The 17,000-nt window shown below is 46.3% G+C and overlaps 1 long non-coding RNA gene across 1 annotated transcript in view; it reads left to right on the plus strand.

Moving 5' to 3' along the window:
* Positions 1-2,296, plus strand: part of LOC143788619 (uncharacterized) — a 66,855-nt gene extending 64,559 nt beyond the window's left edge. The window contains exon 3 of the long non-coding RNA XR_013218685.1: positions 671-2,296. This is a non-coding gene — a long non-coding RNA (uncharacterized LOC143788619). The remainder of the gene's footprint in view (positions 1-670) is intronic.
* Positions 2,297-17,000: the final 14,704 nt, after the last annotated feature.

Below are 17,000 nucleotides of genomic sequence, written 5' to 3' on the forward strand. Positions count from 1 at the left end.
AGGCTTCGTCCCCACACATTACCACACGAGGCTCCGTCCCCCACATTACCACACGAGGCTCCGTCCCCCACATTACCACACGAGGCTTCGTCCCCACACATTACCACACGAGGCTCCGTCCCCACACATTACCACACGAGGCTCCGTTCCCCCACATTACCACACGAGGCTCCGTCCCCCACATTACCACACGAGGCTTCATCCCCACACATTAGCACACGCAGCACTTCCTTTCTATGTAATTCAACCACTTCAGCCAAGGTAAACGTACATTTAATTGCATCCGAATTCTCCAAAACAAAATGAGCCAAGAAGAGTCGCCAGGTCCATCTTACAGGCCGCAGGAAAATCCGGACAACGATGCAGTAGCTGATCGACAACAACAATATCGACTAAATCGTAGGATTGTTGTCATTATTTACTGTAGTTTAATCACCAGCAGCGTTAATTAGATAGCAATGAGCATGCAGAGCGTTAGCTGGCTGGAAACATCTAGTTATTATTATTATTACACCTACTACATATCGGGATAGGATCATGGATATGGGAATACCCCTTTAAATGTTTGACCAATAAAAGGAGTTTGTCAGAGAAGAGAACAATTATTATTATGGTTCTGATTCTGCCCTTGTTTGTGATTTTGGTCTTGGCATCTTTGGTTTTCTCTCAGGTAACCCCTACTCTGAAGAGAAGGAATATAAACCAGCTCACCCGTGATGCATAAGCTCAGTTTCGGGAGCACGGACCCGCTATGTTCAGGCGTGTAGAATCCAAGAGAAGAAAATGCCCAGCTTCACCGAATCCATGAAAAAAAGTTTTCTTTATTCACAAACTTAAACATGGAGGATACAAACTTCAGCACAAACCATATGGATAAGAATCTCAACGCGTTTCTGGAGACTAAGCTTCCTTAATCATGAACAATGGTCATGATTAACCCCTACTCTGCAGATTCAACATGAGAGCATGATCAATGAAGGCCAAACTCTAGTATACAGGATAAAGGGTGAACACAAGGATATTCCTCCGTACTAGGCTAAACAAAGTGGCTAGTTCCAAGTCTCGCTGTGGAAACCTGCTTTGGGGTGACAGCATCAATGTTAACTTCATATGGCAGTTCAATAATTGCTTAGTCGTCAACCTAACATATGACTAATACTCAATTTTGTGCCATTGTACTGCTACACCTTCCACGAGATTGGCAAAAAATATCTTAATTTGAATATAATTATTTTAGTCTTTATACGCTTGGTTAACCTGGATTCAAACAATAAATGTATTAATTAAAAGAGGATTGAATGACCGGAACGTATGAAGGTGACTGAAAATCAATTCTGAATAAGGTTGTGGAAGGTCGAACTAATAGGCTAAAATGTATTCTGTTCAATAATAATATTATGTTTTATATTAATTGTATCACTTAATATTGAGCAGAGTTACGTGTGCTGACACCCTCTTATATACCATATGAGCTGACACACAGCCCATGTACAGTTTGAGCCCCCACACAGATGAGCCCTCACATAGCCCCCTATATACAGAATGAGCCCTCACATAACCCCCCTATATACAGTATAGCTTCCTACAGTCTCGCTCTATAGAGTATGAGCCCTCACAGAACCTCCCTATATACAGTATGAACCCTCCACATAGCCACTTATATACAGTAAACCCCCACATAATCCCTCTATAGACAGTATGAGCCCTAACATAGCCATCCTATATTCAGTAGCCCTCATATAGTCCCTTATATACAGGCACACATCCCATATACATATACTGTATATAGAAAATACATACTCAACTCGTTCTCATTCCCCTGGCCTCTGGTGCACTGACTCTTCACACAGCAGACGCGATGTAGTGACGTCAACACATCTGTTGCACGCGCTGATTGGTGGAAGGAGATGGTGCGGCCCAGGTCTGGACAAAATGATTATTCGTCCTACAGCCAGAGTATCTAATATAAAGTGTTTTTCCTTGATCTAACTCTTGGAATAGTTTGTGATGTATGTAAATAGAAGTTGGGGAATAGAAGTTTATGTCATGCTAGACAGAGTGGGTGGAATGACTCTGTAACCTCAAACATGTCGCATATAACACCTGCAGTCTTCCTAAGATTAGGTACAGCTAAAATTAATGTATATTTTCAAGTGGCAGATTTGTTGTGTTCATGTGAATGTGATTTAAAGAAATCCATGGAGTTACAATATAAGGGGATGGAATTACCTGTTTAAACTGTGCTGTTCCCATTTGTTACCTATGCCAATCTTCATATACCTACCACTGCTCCTTCATCTGTCTTTGTGTTTTGTCCCTTTGAAGGGGATTTCGGGTTGTGGTAATGTAAGGGGGAACTTGGCCGACATCTAATTCTTCCTCTCTAAACGCCTTACATAGGGGTCTCTGGGTTACCCTATATTAACAGACTTTCCGCTTATGGGCCATGGCATCCAAAATGAATTCAGAGCAGATAGGATCATATTCTATCTATATATATATATATATATAGATGAAAAAAAGAAAGACAGCACAATGTCGCCTGAACGGCGTGGCCACGTTTCGGATATCTTTATCCTTTTTCAAGCTTGAAAAAGGATAAAGATATCCGAAACGTCGCCACGCCGTTCAGGCGACATTGTGCTGTCTTTCTTTTTTTCATCTATTACCAAAGACCATTTCAACAGTGGTTGGGAAGACGCTGCACTACAGTTTGGTAATATAAGATGCTGTTCCGATTTTGAACCATATATATATATATAGCTATATTCTGCCCCAATTAATACCAGCCTTGGGGCAGGATAAGTGCAGGGAGGAGTGCACAGCCAAGATGGAGGCAACCATGCACCCATATGTGCAGGGTGAGCTCAAAGTGCCGATAAAGAGCAGCTGAGCAGCACTCCACGGACAGAAGTTTGTCTTTACATCATGTAATCAAATGCTACCGAGCTTTATTGACATCTGACTTGCTGTGTCTTCTCATCTCAAGAGTAAGAAGGATGTCAATCACACCTGGGGAGGTGTGATTACAGCACGTAAAGCTAAACTTCACTACATGAAGAAATGCCCCTGACTAGTCAGATTCATCAGTATGTACCCAGGACAGCTTTAAAGCGTATTTTTATGACAACCACAACTATTTCCTCATATATAAGAGTCATAATTAAGAAGCTGGATTAGTATTCTAAATGGCACTGGATGAGCTTGGGAGCCTTGGGTTAAGTTCCCATGATGAGTTTTTAAAGTTGCATATTTGGCGGTGTTAAAAGCGCAGCGTCTGAAAGTTCCAGCAAAGAGGATGGGATATATAGAAATCTAATGCTCACTGGCAGAGTGTATCGAATTGCGAAGCGTTTGAAATCTCCAACATGTCAATTTGTCTTGCGTTTCCGCCTTGTTTTATATGTGGATTTTCACCATAGAATTGTATTAGATGCAGGTAAAAAAACACATGCGTTCTTAGTCCATTTCCCCATGTAATCCATACATGACTTTATCAATAATGTTTTTTTCAAAGACAAATATAAGGAAGTATCAAAAACAAAGTACGGTAGCTTTATTTAAAACATGACACACCGAAAATACAAAAACTGCAACTTAAAAAAAGCTATTAAAACACTCAAAAACACAATGAAAAAAAATGTACGTAACCTAATAGGCGCAGAAATGCTGCAGAAAATCTGAAACATTCAAAATTCCTCAAATGCTCATCTTAAGAATGTAGCCTTGAGGTCCCTGGTGGGTGCTTTTTAAGCAAATGAGAAAATCAATTTGAGATAAAACATAGAGTAATGCAAACGTTAACCATTTTGGTGTGGAGTCTGTGGCCAATTTACACACATGCTTCAGAAAGTACAGCTTTCAGATGTATTAAAAGAAATATTGGGCAGCATGGTGGCTCAGTGGTTAGAATTGCAGATTGGGGCCCTGGGTTCAAATCCCACCAAAGACAACATCTGCAAGGAGTTTGTATTTTCTCCCCGTGTTTGCGTGGGTTTCTTCTGGGTACTCCGATTTCCTCCGAAATGCAAAAGACCTACTGATAGGGAATGTAGATTGTGAGCCCCAGTGGAGACATAGATGATATTGTTTGTAAAGCACTGTGGAATTAATGGCACTTTAGAACTGGCTAAAATAAATAAATATTAGGTACAAAAAAATGTCTGCCAGAAATCTGCAGTTTGTCAACATGCCATTAGGCCATGCTTACACCTGGCAAACATACAAAATTTTCATCGAAATTTTGCATGTAACAAAATCCCATTTACTTATAAAGCAAAATATCAGCAATAAGACCAACCCTTGGGGAAATGCAAAAGACACAAAAGTAGGAACCGTTGCCATAGTGATGACATTAAAACCAGGATACAATTTTTAGCTGGAAAAAAAAAGAAAACTGATGTAACACGCTAATCTAATGTAATCTGCACTATGTATACAGGTAAAATTGTATATACAGAGAGCCCATCTTTGCTATATATGGAGGAAGATCCCAGGTCATCAAATAGTCCCCGGGATTACTATCTGTCACTACTGTACTATGGCCATACAATAGCAAAAGTATGTATGTATGTGTATGTATGTATGTATGTATGTATATGTGTGTATATATATATATATATATATATATATATATATATATATATACATACACACACATACATATTTATATTAAGTCTCTGGTATCTCCCTTGTTTCTTTCGCTGAAGACCGCCTTGATTGCTGGTTTAGACCTCAGTCCAGCTCCTCTAAGTCCTTTGCCGCATCTAGTTACTATAACAAGCAGTGTTATGGCAAGCAATCATAAATTCTCATTTATCCATATTAGATTATTATTATTATTATTATTTATTGTTATAGCGCCATTTATTCCATGGCGCTTTACAAGTGAGGAGGGGTATACATAATAAAAACAAGTACAATAATCTTGAACAATACAAGTCATAACTGGTACAGGAGGAGTGAGGACCCTGCCCGCGAGGGCTCACAATCTACAAGGGATGGGTGAGAATACAGTAGGTGAGGAATATAGATAGATATACCCTTTTTCTTTCGATTTTATAAGTCTTGCTCATAGAAAGCAGCAAGACAGGGCAATGTCTTACAGGAAACTTATTCAAGGCTTAGAAACGGTAATGATATAATTTCTTGTCTCTTAGCATCATCCCCTCACCAGCACCGGCAGAGCAACAGACCCCTTGTGTCTTCCACAAAGCTCTTCCGAAAAAGGGTTTGCACGGCACCAGCACCAAGAGATGACCGCGACACCAAGGATTGATGCTATTTAAAGGGATATTTTACTGCCATGATTTGCCAGTTCTATAATTTTCTGGCTCTTGTAGCAGTTTTGATCCTAGTACTGATCTTGGCTTGAGTTTGGTGGATATCAAGAGCATTATCATGATATGTATTTTTGCACATTTTTTTTAAATTGTGCATTTATTTTAGTTTTTTTATTATGATGTTTCTTAAATTTGGAGGTTGCCTGTAGCAATACTGTTTTTAGCGGGTCCTCCTTGTGTAAGATGTGATTAAGTTTTTTTGCAGTTTTTCTCAGCACCTCAAGCTGTAGGTTGTAGAACACCACCAGAGGTACACAATTATTTTCCTCCTTTTCTCCATATTGAAGTAATTGTCTTCTAGGGATCCTCGTGGCTCTAGTGAACTGATCATCAATGGGGTGGTAGCCGTGATTTAAAAACGTCTTTTTAAGATGGGTTAAGTGTTCATGGAGCGCCCCCACTGCCGCAGGGCCGAGGGGTACCCGGTACCGGGCCTCTCTGTCTCGGTCCTGGGGTTGTCATGGTGTCTAGGCCCGGTCCGTGACCCTGCTGAGGGGCATCCAGTGAAAGTTGAGAACGTGATGATGCTGTGGTGTGGTGGTGCAGGTCGCGGTGAATAACGAGGACACCAGGTTGCAGTCTCTTTACCTCTTTACTGAAGGCTTCAGGATCCTCAGTCCGGAATACGGTTAACCGGGCTGCGTGAGTCCGGCCGGTCCGATGGCACCTCCAGAGTTCCCTTTGCAGGTGGAAATCGGTGCCTACCTTCTAGCGCTTGTGTGTTGTGGTCCTCCCCTGCTGTGCTTCCGGGATAGTCCCCACAACTGTTGTGTCTGTTTCTGAAGTTCCCTCACAACTCGATTATGATGTTCTTCTTCGTTCCCCCAGATGATATGGCTAGGACGCACCCGTATGACGGGTAGGCTCGGAGCTCTTCCGGGACCCTAGTGTCGCCCCTCTCCAAATGTTGCCCCCTATGTCTTCTTAGGTGATTTGAGTGAGACAGCCCGCCTATAACTGACTGTCCTGCCGTAGGTTTGAAGTAAGGCCTGGAGCTCAATACTTCCTCGGCGTTTCCGGCCACCGGCTACGCGCCTCAGTAGGATGTTGCCTCGTCTTACAGCACGACTCCTACTGGTGATTCTCCTTGTTGCGTTGATCTCGTTTCTCACTCAGCACAATAAACCTCGCTTCTTGTCCTTTCTTGGGGTACTGCCGCGATGAAGTGCAGGCGCAGTCCCGTAACGTTCTTTCTGTTCGCTAGGCCTCTGTCAGGATCCCACCCCTGACAGGGACCCCCCTGAATCTTCCCCTGCAACACCCTCTGCCACAGGATGTTGCCTGGTTCCAACCCAGTCAGCTTCTCCCTAACTTCCTATCTAACCCCCAGTTTTACCAGATTGTGAGGAGTGGCCTAATACATAGCACCCTTAGCTCCCCCTGGAGGCCAGACTGTGAAGTGTATCTTCCAGATGTGCCTTTTCTGGGGTGGCTGGGGGCAGATGTTTGTAGCCAGGGGGGGCCAATAGCCATGGACCCTCTCTAGGCTATTAATATCTGCCCTCAGTCACTGGCTTTACCACTCTGGCGGAGAAAATTGCGCGGGAGCCCACGCCAATTTTTTCCGCGATTTAACCCTTAAATTTAATAGCTACAGCGCCAAAATTTTGCACATACACACTACTAACATTAGAAGTGTGGAATATGCAAAAAAAGGGGGATATGACATGGTTTACTGTATGTAAACCATGTCTCATATCATGTCAGGTTTAGGCAGGAGAAATGAAAAGCCGGCAATTGAATTACTGGCTTTTCACATATATCGCGCTGAAGTAAATATAAAAATATATAGATTTTCCATTACCTTGCATTGGGTTTCGTGTTTCGGCCGATCCCCGACCCCGACTTTTCAAGAAGATCGACCAATTTCACTCGACTCGACTTTTGAGAAAGTCGGATTTCGTGAAACCCGACTCGACCTCAAAAAAGGAAAACCCTCAACCCTATTACAAACAAAACAAAAAACATTTACAGGTGGCCAAACATTTCTGAGGTCCAGGATACAACATAAACAATATGAAACTTGTCATATTAAAAGACAATTTTAAATCAGACAAACATTGCAAAGCTAAGGAATACAAACTTATTAAAGTATTTTATTCCATCCACACAGGATCTGTCATGAGGATTTATAACACACTACGGAATCTGAGGAGTCTGCTCCAGAGACAGTGAGGGCACCCTGCCTCTGATCTTACTTAGATATAGGGGGGGGCTGGAATGGGCAGAGCTAGATGAAAGCCCCCCATGACTGAGTTGCCATGGGAGGGTTTTTTCCCATATCAGATTTGAATTAGTGAAAGGGATTGGCTGGGGGAAAAGGGGGGGGGAGGAGCTGGGGGCTGGGTATTATTGGTTAGGGGAAAAAGTGCGGGAAGAAGTCCAGTCACGAGGAGGAAGGCAATAGAGAAAGACTCCCTCTACTCACTGCAATCTGTTACCTGGAGAAGATGGATTCCGTGGACGGCATGATGGATCGGCTTCGGGAGATGGCGAGATCGCGCAGGGACGGATGGCTGCAGGAGCAGCTGGCCACCTTGCTGGGGACTGCGGAGCCGAGCGGCACCAGGACGAGGAGGACCAGGCCACCGGAGCGCCTGTCGCCGGAGATGGGTACGCGAGGCAGGAGGAGGCCGCGGAGCCCCACTCGGGACCCTGCGGAGGCTCGGTGCCCCGGCGCGGCTGCTTCGCCCGGCGCCGCCTCCGGCAGGAATCCTGGCCCCCGACCTGCCGGCGCAGCGCGGCGCCGCACTATGGAGACCAGGAGCGCGGCGGCTGGGCGCGCTTCCCCTTTACCACAGGCCGCACCAGAAGTGAGGCCTGCGCCTGCGCGCCGGAGTTCGGGGCAGCCGGGGAGAGTACGGAGCGGCGTGGCGCCGGTGTGCACGGCTCGGGCAGCAGCGGAGCAGAGGCGCCAGGCAGCTGGGACAGCTGCAGGAGGAAGCGGAGTGATTGCGGAGGATCCAGGCGCCCACGGTGTTGCAGGAGGGCGGGCGTCCGACATGCGGAGAGGCCGGCAGAGCAGGCTGCAGGGCAGACAGCCTCAGGACTCCCAGGCTGGGGACAACAGTGGCACAGGAAGAGACAGCAGGCTGCAAGCGACGGCGGCTGACGCCAGATCCAGATCCGGCAGACGGTCTAGGGAGCGCCGCATATCCCCCGCTCCGGTCCCCCCTGGTGACGAGGAGGCCAGGGGCGCGGGCCTGGAGAGGCAGGGCTACGACACCAGGAGCGAGTCGGGGAGCGAACAATTGGAGGATGGAACTCGGCAGGAGTCTGGATGTCCGGCTGGCGGGGACACAGCACCCGCGCAGCCCCGTGAGTATACGTCCACGTCTAGTCTGTCTCATTTAGGGGGTAGTTTAAGGGGGGTTGGGGGTATGGGGGGTACGGCATCCGTTATTAGCTCTATAGCGGGGGTAGGGGGCTCTGGGATGTCGGGAATTAGTGATATTTTGGCTGGGGTGTCACATTTTTTGAAAAGTCTGGAAGGGGGAGTTGCGGAGGGGGATGGGGGTTCCCCCCTTGGAGCCTGGTTACAGGGTGTGAGGGCGGGATCGCGGTTGGCTAGTGATGCGACTAGCTCTGGGGGGTCAGCACAGGCATCGTCCGCCGGTGTATCGGTGTCGGTACAGACTGAGAAGGATAAAGGGGATAAAGTAAAATTGGACGACAGGGCAAAGGGGGAGGTATACATCTGCTTCGAGGGCCCGCTGGGGGCGCATTTAAAGAAGGAAGTGAAGGAGAGGATTTGGAAGGATGAGTATGTGGAGATTTTCTCCCTACTCCCTTTGGAAAAATTTAATTTGGACAAGAGTAAGAAGGAGGACAGCAAAAAAGAGGAGGAGGAGAAGCGTAGGTGGCGGTTGATTCCGCAGACTTTCGTTAATTGGCAGCAGGCTTTTGCGATACTGGCTAGTGTCATAGGTGAGAAATTTCCAGATAACTGTTCGGGCCTGTTTTGTTACTTTGACTCGATAGGTGAGGCACATCGGACTTATGGGGGGCAGGCGTGGCTCCGTTATGACGAGCAGTTCCGTCAGAGGAAGGCAGTCAGGCCCGAAATCAAATGGGACCAAAAGGACATCGGGCTCTGGTTGAAAGTCATGGCTCCGGTGAGATATGGGCAGTCCTTTCAGGGTAGCGGGGGCAACAGCACTCAGCAATCAGGACATGCCAGCGGAGGCCAGGGGGCACAGGGCGGGAAAGAGAAGTCCGGTACTTGTTGGCAGTTCAATGATGGCCAATGTAAGTACGGGAACTCCTGCAAATTTAAGCACGTTTGTTCCCATTGCAACGGGAGCTCCCATGGAGCATCCAAATGTTTCAAAAAAGCCAAGGGTAAGCCAGGAACGGGTAGTAGTCAAAGGGGAGACACCGGTGAGGCTTCAAGGGATGGTCCCTTATCTAAATAGATACCCTGATCAAGATAAGGCGGGAATTCTTTTACGGGGTTTTTCGGAGGGTTTTCGGATCCCGGCCCCTAATCACGTGGTTCCCTTTACTACTAAGAATTTGAGGTCAGCGGATTTGCATGCTGAGGTAGTTAGCAGTAAGTTGGCGAAGGAGGTGGAACTGGGTAGGATGGCTGGGCCATTCAGTTCATTGCCCATTGAAGGCATGGTCCTTTCACCTTTGGGGGTGGTGCCCAAGAAGGAGCCGAACAAGTTTCGATTGATCCAACATTTGTCGTATCCGAAAGGGAGGTCAGTTAACGATGGCATAGATGGAGAGCTTTGTTCAGTGGTGTACACCTCGTTTGATACGGCAGTGCAATGGGTACGGCGGTATGGCGAGGGGGCTTTACTGGCCAAGACAGATATTGAATCGGCTTTTCGGTTGCTCCCTGTGCACCCGGATAGCATTCCTTTGTTGGGTTGTAGTTGGAAAGGTGGCTTTTATCTGGACAGATGTTTGCCTATGGGATGTTCGATTTCTTGTTCACTGTTTGAGATGTTTAGCACGTTTCTGGAATGGGTTATCAGGGATGTGTCCGGTGTTCCTTCCGCCATCCACTATTTGGATGATTTTTTGTTTATTGGCCCCCCAGATTCAGCCGTATGCAGGAATTTGTTGGCTACTATGGAGTGGATGGCAGGGTTGTTTGGAGTACCGTTGGCGAAGGAGAAGACGGAGGGACCCTGTAAGGTTCTGAGTTTTTTGGGTATCCTTATCGATTCGGAGAAGATGGAATGTAGGTTACCCGAGGACAAACTTTCGTTGCTGGTACATGAGGTACGCAGGATTGGTCACTTGCGTAAGGTGACGTTGAAAGAATTGCAGTCCCTTTTGGGGCGTTTGAATTTCGCGTGCCGGATTATGCCCATTGGCCGAATCTTTTGCCGAAGGTTGTCGTTGGCAACGGCCGGAGTTAGGGCGGCGCATCATTTTGTTCGTTTAACCAAGGAGCATAGGGAAGATTTGGTCGTTTGGCAGCGTTTTTTGTCAAATTATAATGGTCGCTCTTTGATTCAGTTGGAAGCCGTGGATGATTTTGACTGTGAAATTTACACAGATGCGGCCGGTTCGGTTGGATACGGCGCGTATTGTGCAGGTCGATGGAGTGCGGAGGTGTGGCCGGAAGTATGGCGGAAGCAGGGTTTAACTAAGAATCTTGCACTCTTAGAACTGTTCCCAATTGTGGTGTCGGTTGCGATTTGGGGTGACATTTTTCAAAATCGGAAGGTCAGGTTTCATTGCGATAATTTAAGTGTGGTTGCTATTATCAATAGTTTAACCTCTTCCTCCCCCCCGGTGATTAGGCTGGTTAGGGAACTTGTGTTGCGCTGCTTGGAGTTAAATGCATACATTTCTGCAGTACATGTACCGGGGGTACAAAATTCTTTAGCGGATGCTTTGTCTCGTTCACAGTTGGAACGTTTCCGGGAGTTGGCCCCAGATGCGGACGCCTCAGGAGTGGTATGCCCTTCACGTTTGTGGAAAATTGTTGCGGACGAGGAGGAAGGTTGATTCAATCCTCGGTCTCGAGGTCGACGTGGCTGGCTTACAAATCGGCTTGGGAAATCTGGGAGAGTTGGTCTGGTCAATGGGGAGTGGCTGAATCGGACAGTGATAGGACAATGGCGGTATTGTTTTTGGTGGGCAAGGCAGCTGAGTGGAATTGGTCAGTATCGAAGTTGAATAAATTTATGGCGGGTTTGGCCTTTGGTTTCAAGCTGCAGGGGTCGGTCGATGTTACCAAGAATTTTCTCGTAGTTCAGGCCCTGCGGGGTTTTCGTAGCGGGAATACTAGTGTTGACAAGCGTAGACCCATTTCTTTTAGTTTGTTAGTAAGGTTAGGAGATGCAGTTGGGAGAATTTGTGGTTCTCAGTTTGAAGTTGCCTTGTTTAGGTTGGCATATTCTTGGGCGTTTTTTGGGGCCTTGAGATTGGGTGAGCTGGTGTCCCCTAACAAGGCTAAGGCGGGAGGTTTGTCAGCAGAGGATGTTGATTTTTGGGTGGGAGGTATTTCCTTTTTGATTCGGAGGTCGAAGACTGACAGGTTCGGAAAGGGTAAGCGGGTGGCTTTAGGAAGGGTAAATGGATGTTTGATGTGTCCGCAGCGATGTTTGGAGGAATACTGGGGTTTGTGGTCGGTTAGGTCTGGCCCGTTACTTTGCCACCAGGACGGGACTTTCTTGTCACGTTTTCAATTCTCGGCGGTTTTAAAAAAGGTTTTAGTCGAGTTGGGACTGGATCCCCAGTCATACGGGTCTCATTCTTTTAGAATTGGGGCGGCAACGGTTGCGGATGGTTTGGGTTTAAGGTCCGATGTGATTAAACGAATCGGGCGCTGGAGTTCTAATCGTTATTTGACTTATATACGGCATTAGTCGGTGTGGGGCCATGTAGCTTTCTGGTTCATTTAATTGTTTTGTTTTTCAGGTCGGCCCCCGTTATTGACATGGATTTTCGGACATTCGTTCGTGTATTGGGGTGCGGCGCGGGCTGACGCGAGACCGGACGGCAGACAGTTGGGTTTTTGCCGCGACACGGTAGTGATTCGATGGTTGGGGTTCCGGGGTATGTTATGGAACCGGGTGTTGCCCGAATTTTCCCGGGCGGTTCGTCTGGATAGAGCACCCGATATCTTGCTGGTGCACATAGGGGGGAATGATTTGGGTACGAAGCCGGTTAGGGAACTGATCAGGGACATCCGCTTCGATTTTTTGAGATTGTGGGTCTCTTATCCGGGAGTTACGACGGTTTGGTCCGACATTGTGCCCAGGAAACGGTGGAGGTTGGCTCGGTCTTTGACAGGCATTAATAGGGCCAGGATCAAACTTAATAGGGCTGTGGGGAAGTTTGTATCCAGGAATGGAGGAATTGCAGTGAGGCACTTCGAGTTGGAGGCCGGGGTCGGTAACTTTTGGAGAGAGGATGGTGTGCACCTAAACGATATCGGTGTAGACTTGTGGGCGCTTGCCATACAGGAGGGTGTGGAAAGAGCGTTGGCGGTGGTGGGGCACTCACGAGCCTGAGGTGGTCAGGGCTGTTCGTGGTTGGCGGGGGGGCGGGGTTCTTGGAGTTGGTGATGTTTATTGGAGGAAGGTCAATTAAAAGGATGGGGGTGGATCTGGCTTGTGGTTACGCGCTCTGGACGGGGATTGTCCTCGGGAGCTTTCGGGTTTTTGGTCTGCCCTGAAATAGGGTTACATGGTGCCCTCGAGCTGGTTGTCACGGCTGAGGGTAAAAAAGTGTTGGGTTTTGCCTATATATATATATATATATATATATATATATATATATATGATGCCAGATCTTTTAGCTCCAAGAACCCTCCCCCTCAGGTTTTTTCAGATAATTCTGTATGGTTATAATGTTTTAACTGTTGTTTGTTAATAAACTGGCCGCTGTGGCCAAAAATTTCCAAAGAATTTAATGTGTCATGTTTTTTGTGCATATGTAGCATGAGACGGGGTGGCAGAATTTGGTCTGGGGGTGGGGGGGGGGGGGGGGGGACGGTCCAGATGGGCTATACGCGGTCATGGGACTATAAAACTTTCACACCACTAAACTAATACAATTAGGGATTCATTCTCTGAGCTCAGTTTGTTTATTTAAATGTTCATTTACTATACCATGTTTCTACTAGCAAAATTAAAAGATTAATAGAAAAAATATATACATAGAGAAACTATGTACGGATTTGGAGGGAAAAAAGACACAAAAGGAATAGAGACAGATTAGAAAATTACAGCACAGGGAATGTTTAGAATTGGGCTACAGTCACGCTATCAGTATTTGGTCAGTATTTTACATCAGTATTTCTAAAGGTACCTTCACACTTAGGCTGTGTTCACACGTTCCGTTTTTTCGCGTTTTTTTCGCGGTTTTTCCCGATAAAAACGCTATAAAACCGCAAAAAAAAGCATACAATAAGCATCCCATCATTTAGAATGAATTCCGCATGTTTTGTGCACATGATGCGTTTTTTTCCGCAAAAAAATGCATACCGCACAAAATCCGGACATGCTCTATCTTTTTGCGGTTTTCTTGCGGATTTCCCACTCCAAAATGCATTGGGAAGTGTCCGGAAAAAACCGCGGCAAAAACGCGTCAAAACCGCGGCAAAAACGCACGCGGTTTTCTTGCAGAAAATGTCCGGAATTTTCTGCAAGAAATCCTGAACGTGTGCACATAGCCTAAGCGACGCTGCAGTGATACAGACAGATGCCGATCGCTGCAGCGTCGCTGTTTGGTCGCTGGAGAGCTGTCACACAGACCGCTCTCCAGCGACCAACGATGCCGAGGTCCCTGGGTAACCAGGGTAAACATCGGGTTGCTAAGCGCAGGGCCGCGCTTAGTAACCCGATGTTTACCCTGGTTACCAGTGTAAAATGTAAAATAACAAACAGTACATACTCACCTTCGCATCCCCTGCCGTCCGCTTCCCTGCACTGACTGAGCGCCGGCCCTAACAGCAGAGCGGTGACGTCACCGCTGTGCTGTGCTTTCACTTTACGGCTGGCGCTCAGTCAGTGGCAGTGCAGGAAGAGGACAGCGAGGGACGTGTGACAGACATCAGAAGGTGAGTATGTACTGTTTGTTTTTTTACATTTTACACTGGTAAACAGGGTAAACATCGGGTTACTAAGTGCGGCCCTGCGCTTAGTAACCCAATATTTACCCTGGTTACCATTGTAAAACATCGCTGGTATCGTTGCTTTTGCTGTCAAACACAACGATACACGGCGATCTGACGACCAAATAAAGTTCTGAACTTTAACCAACGACCAGCGATATCACAGCAGGATCCTGATCGCTGCTGCCTGTCACACTCAACGATATCGCTAGCCAGGACGCTGCAACGTCACGGATCGCTAGCGATATCGTTTAGTGTGAAGGTACCTTAAGCCAAAACCTGGAGTGGAACAATCAGTGGAAAAGTATAATAGAAACATATGCCCCACTTCTGCATTTATCATCCACTCCTTATTTTGGCATTCAAATACTGAGGTAAAATACTGACCAAATACTGCTAGTGTGACGGCAGCCTCAGCAGAGAAAATGTATACTTCTGCTCCAACTCCCATTTACCTCCTCACATTAGTAGCAGGTATATACCCACTCTTTCTCTTTGATTCTCTAAAACGTGGCATGAGATACTTTTGCTTTTCTGATGGAACATGCACTTTGTACAGCCTCATTATATATATACACTCACCGGCCACTTTATTAGGTACACCATGCTAGTAACGGGTTGGACCCCCTTTTGCCTTCAGAACTGCCTCAATTCTTCGTGGCATAGATTCAGCAAGGTGCTGGAAGCATTCCTCAGAGATTTTGGTCCATATTGACATGATGGCATCACACAGTTGCCGCAGATTTGGCGTTCCGGCCACCGGTAGTGCGCCTCAGTAGGGTGTTGCTCCGGTCTTACAGCACGACCCCTACTGGTATTCTCCTATTGCTTGATCTTGTTTCTCACTCAGCACAATCTATCTCGCTTCTAGTCCTTTCTTCGGTCCCGCCGCTTCCCGGAGCTGGCGCGGACCCGTTACGTTCTTTTCAATGCCAAGCCTCTGTCAGGATCCCACCCCTGACAGAGACCCTACCGTCTCTTCCTCCACAACACCCTCTGCCACTAGGTGTTGCTTCGTCCAATCCAGTCAGCTTTCTGATCTTACTTCCTGCCAGACCCCCAGTTTACCCACTATGGTGGGGAGTGGCCTAATGAATAGCACCCTTAGCTCCCCCCGGAGGCCTAGCTGTGAAATGTATTGGTGTCTGTGATACCTGATCAGATGAACTCCTTCAGTGCCATCGGACGCACCGTAGCTCCCCATAGTGGCGGAGCCACAGTACTGCAACGACCAGGACTCTGGGGCGCTGCATATACTGTATATATATATATATAGTAGAAGAAAAAGTGAAGTGGCGTGGCACAACTCAACTTCGGAGGGTTTTACAGGTTACATGTCCATAGACGTATTTTAAACGGCGGTGCTAGCGTTGGAAAATAGTCTAAAATACTGCAAGAAGGAAGAAAAAACTGTGTCTCGCCTCACATGTTCCTTCCTCACTAAACTCCCCCGTGCCGTGAAGATGCATGATTGTATGTTGAAATAAAGAAGACTTGACCACAAACAACGGTGAGTGCAGCGTTTTTTCTTCCTTCTTGCAATATATATATATATATATATATATATATATATATATACACATATACATACAACCCCTGGCAAAAATTATGGAATCACCGGCCTTGGAGGATGTTCATTTAGTTGTTTAGATTTGTAAAAAAAAATCAGATCACAGACATGGCACAAAACTAAAGTCATTTCAAATGCTTTGAGAAACACTAAAAGAAATCAAGAACAAAAAATGTGGTAGTCAGCAATGGTTACTTTTTTTAACCAAGCATAGGGAAAAAAATATGGAATCAGTCAATTCTGAGGAAAAAATTATGGAATCACCCTGTAAATTTTCAAATCCAAAAATAACACCTGCATCAAATTAGATCTGCTCGCTAGTCTGCATCTAAAAAGGAGTGATCACACCTTGGAGAGGTTCCTGCACATACTCTGCCCACGCCCCTAAAAACCGCAGACACTTTTTTTTTTCTTTCATTCTTCTTCTCCTCCCCCTCTCCTGCCCCCAGAGACAAGGGCCCACCGGGTATTTCCCCGATACCCTGCCAGGCCAGTCCGACCCTGTGCTCAATTATACTATTTGTACTCTGGGACAATTGATGCCACTTTTCCTGGTGTCTTCCTCTAATTTGAGTTGTTTGGGAAGCTTTTGGGCCACCCTTAACTTGTCTATGCATTTAGTTATGCTTCCCATTGAATTCAATGGGGTTTGGGTATGTACAATGAACATCATGGACATTCAACGAATCGAACCAAACCTTGAAAGGTTCACTCATCCCCAGTCATAATTCATATACAGTCTAGAAAGGAAAGCGCAAATATAGACTGTGATCACAATGTCTCATTGAAGTCAATGATCCTCCTCTATTTAAATAGAGAAATCCAGAAATGGCGATTTGTGTTAACATATACACTGGAAAACTTCTGTTAAGATGTATTTATATCAGAATGAAAATAAATGGGTTGTGATTTTTGATTATAGAGTTACCCAGGGCATCAGTCAATGCAAAATTGGGAGATTAACTTCTAATAACTACCTGTCTGTATAAATGACTCTGCAGGA

The sequence above is a fragment of the Ranitomeya variabilis genome, chromosome 8 (genome assembly GCF_051348905.1).
Source record: "Ranitomeya variabilis isolate aRanVar5 chromosome 8, aRanVar5.hap1, whole genome shotgun sequence".
Taxonomy (NCBI): Eukaryota; Metazoa; Chordata; class Amphibia; order Anura; family Dendrobatidae; genus Ranitomeya; species Ranitomeya variabilis.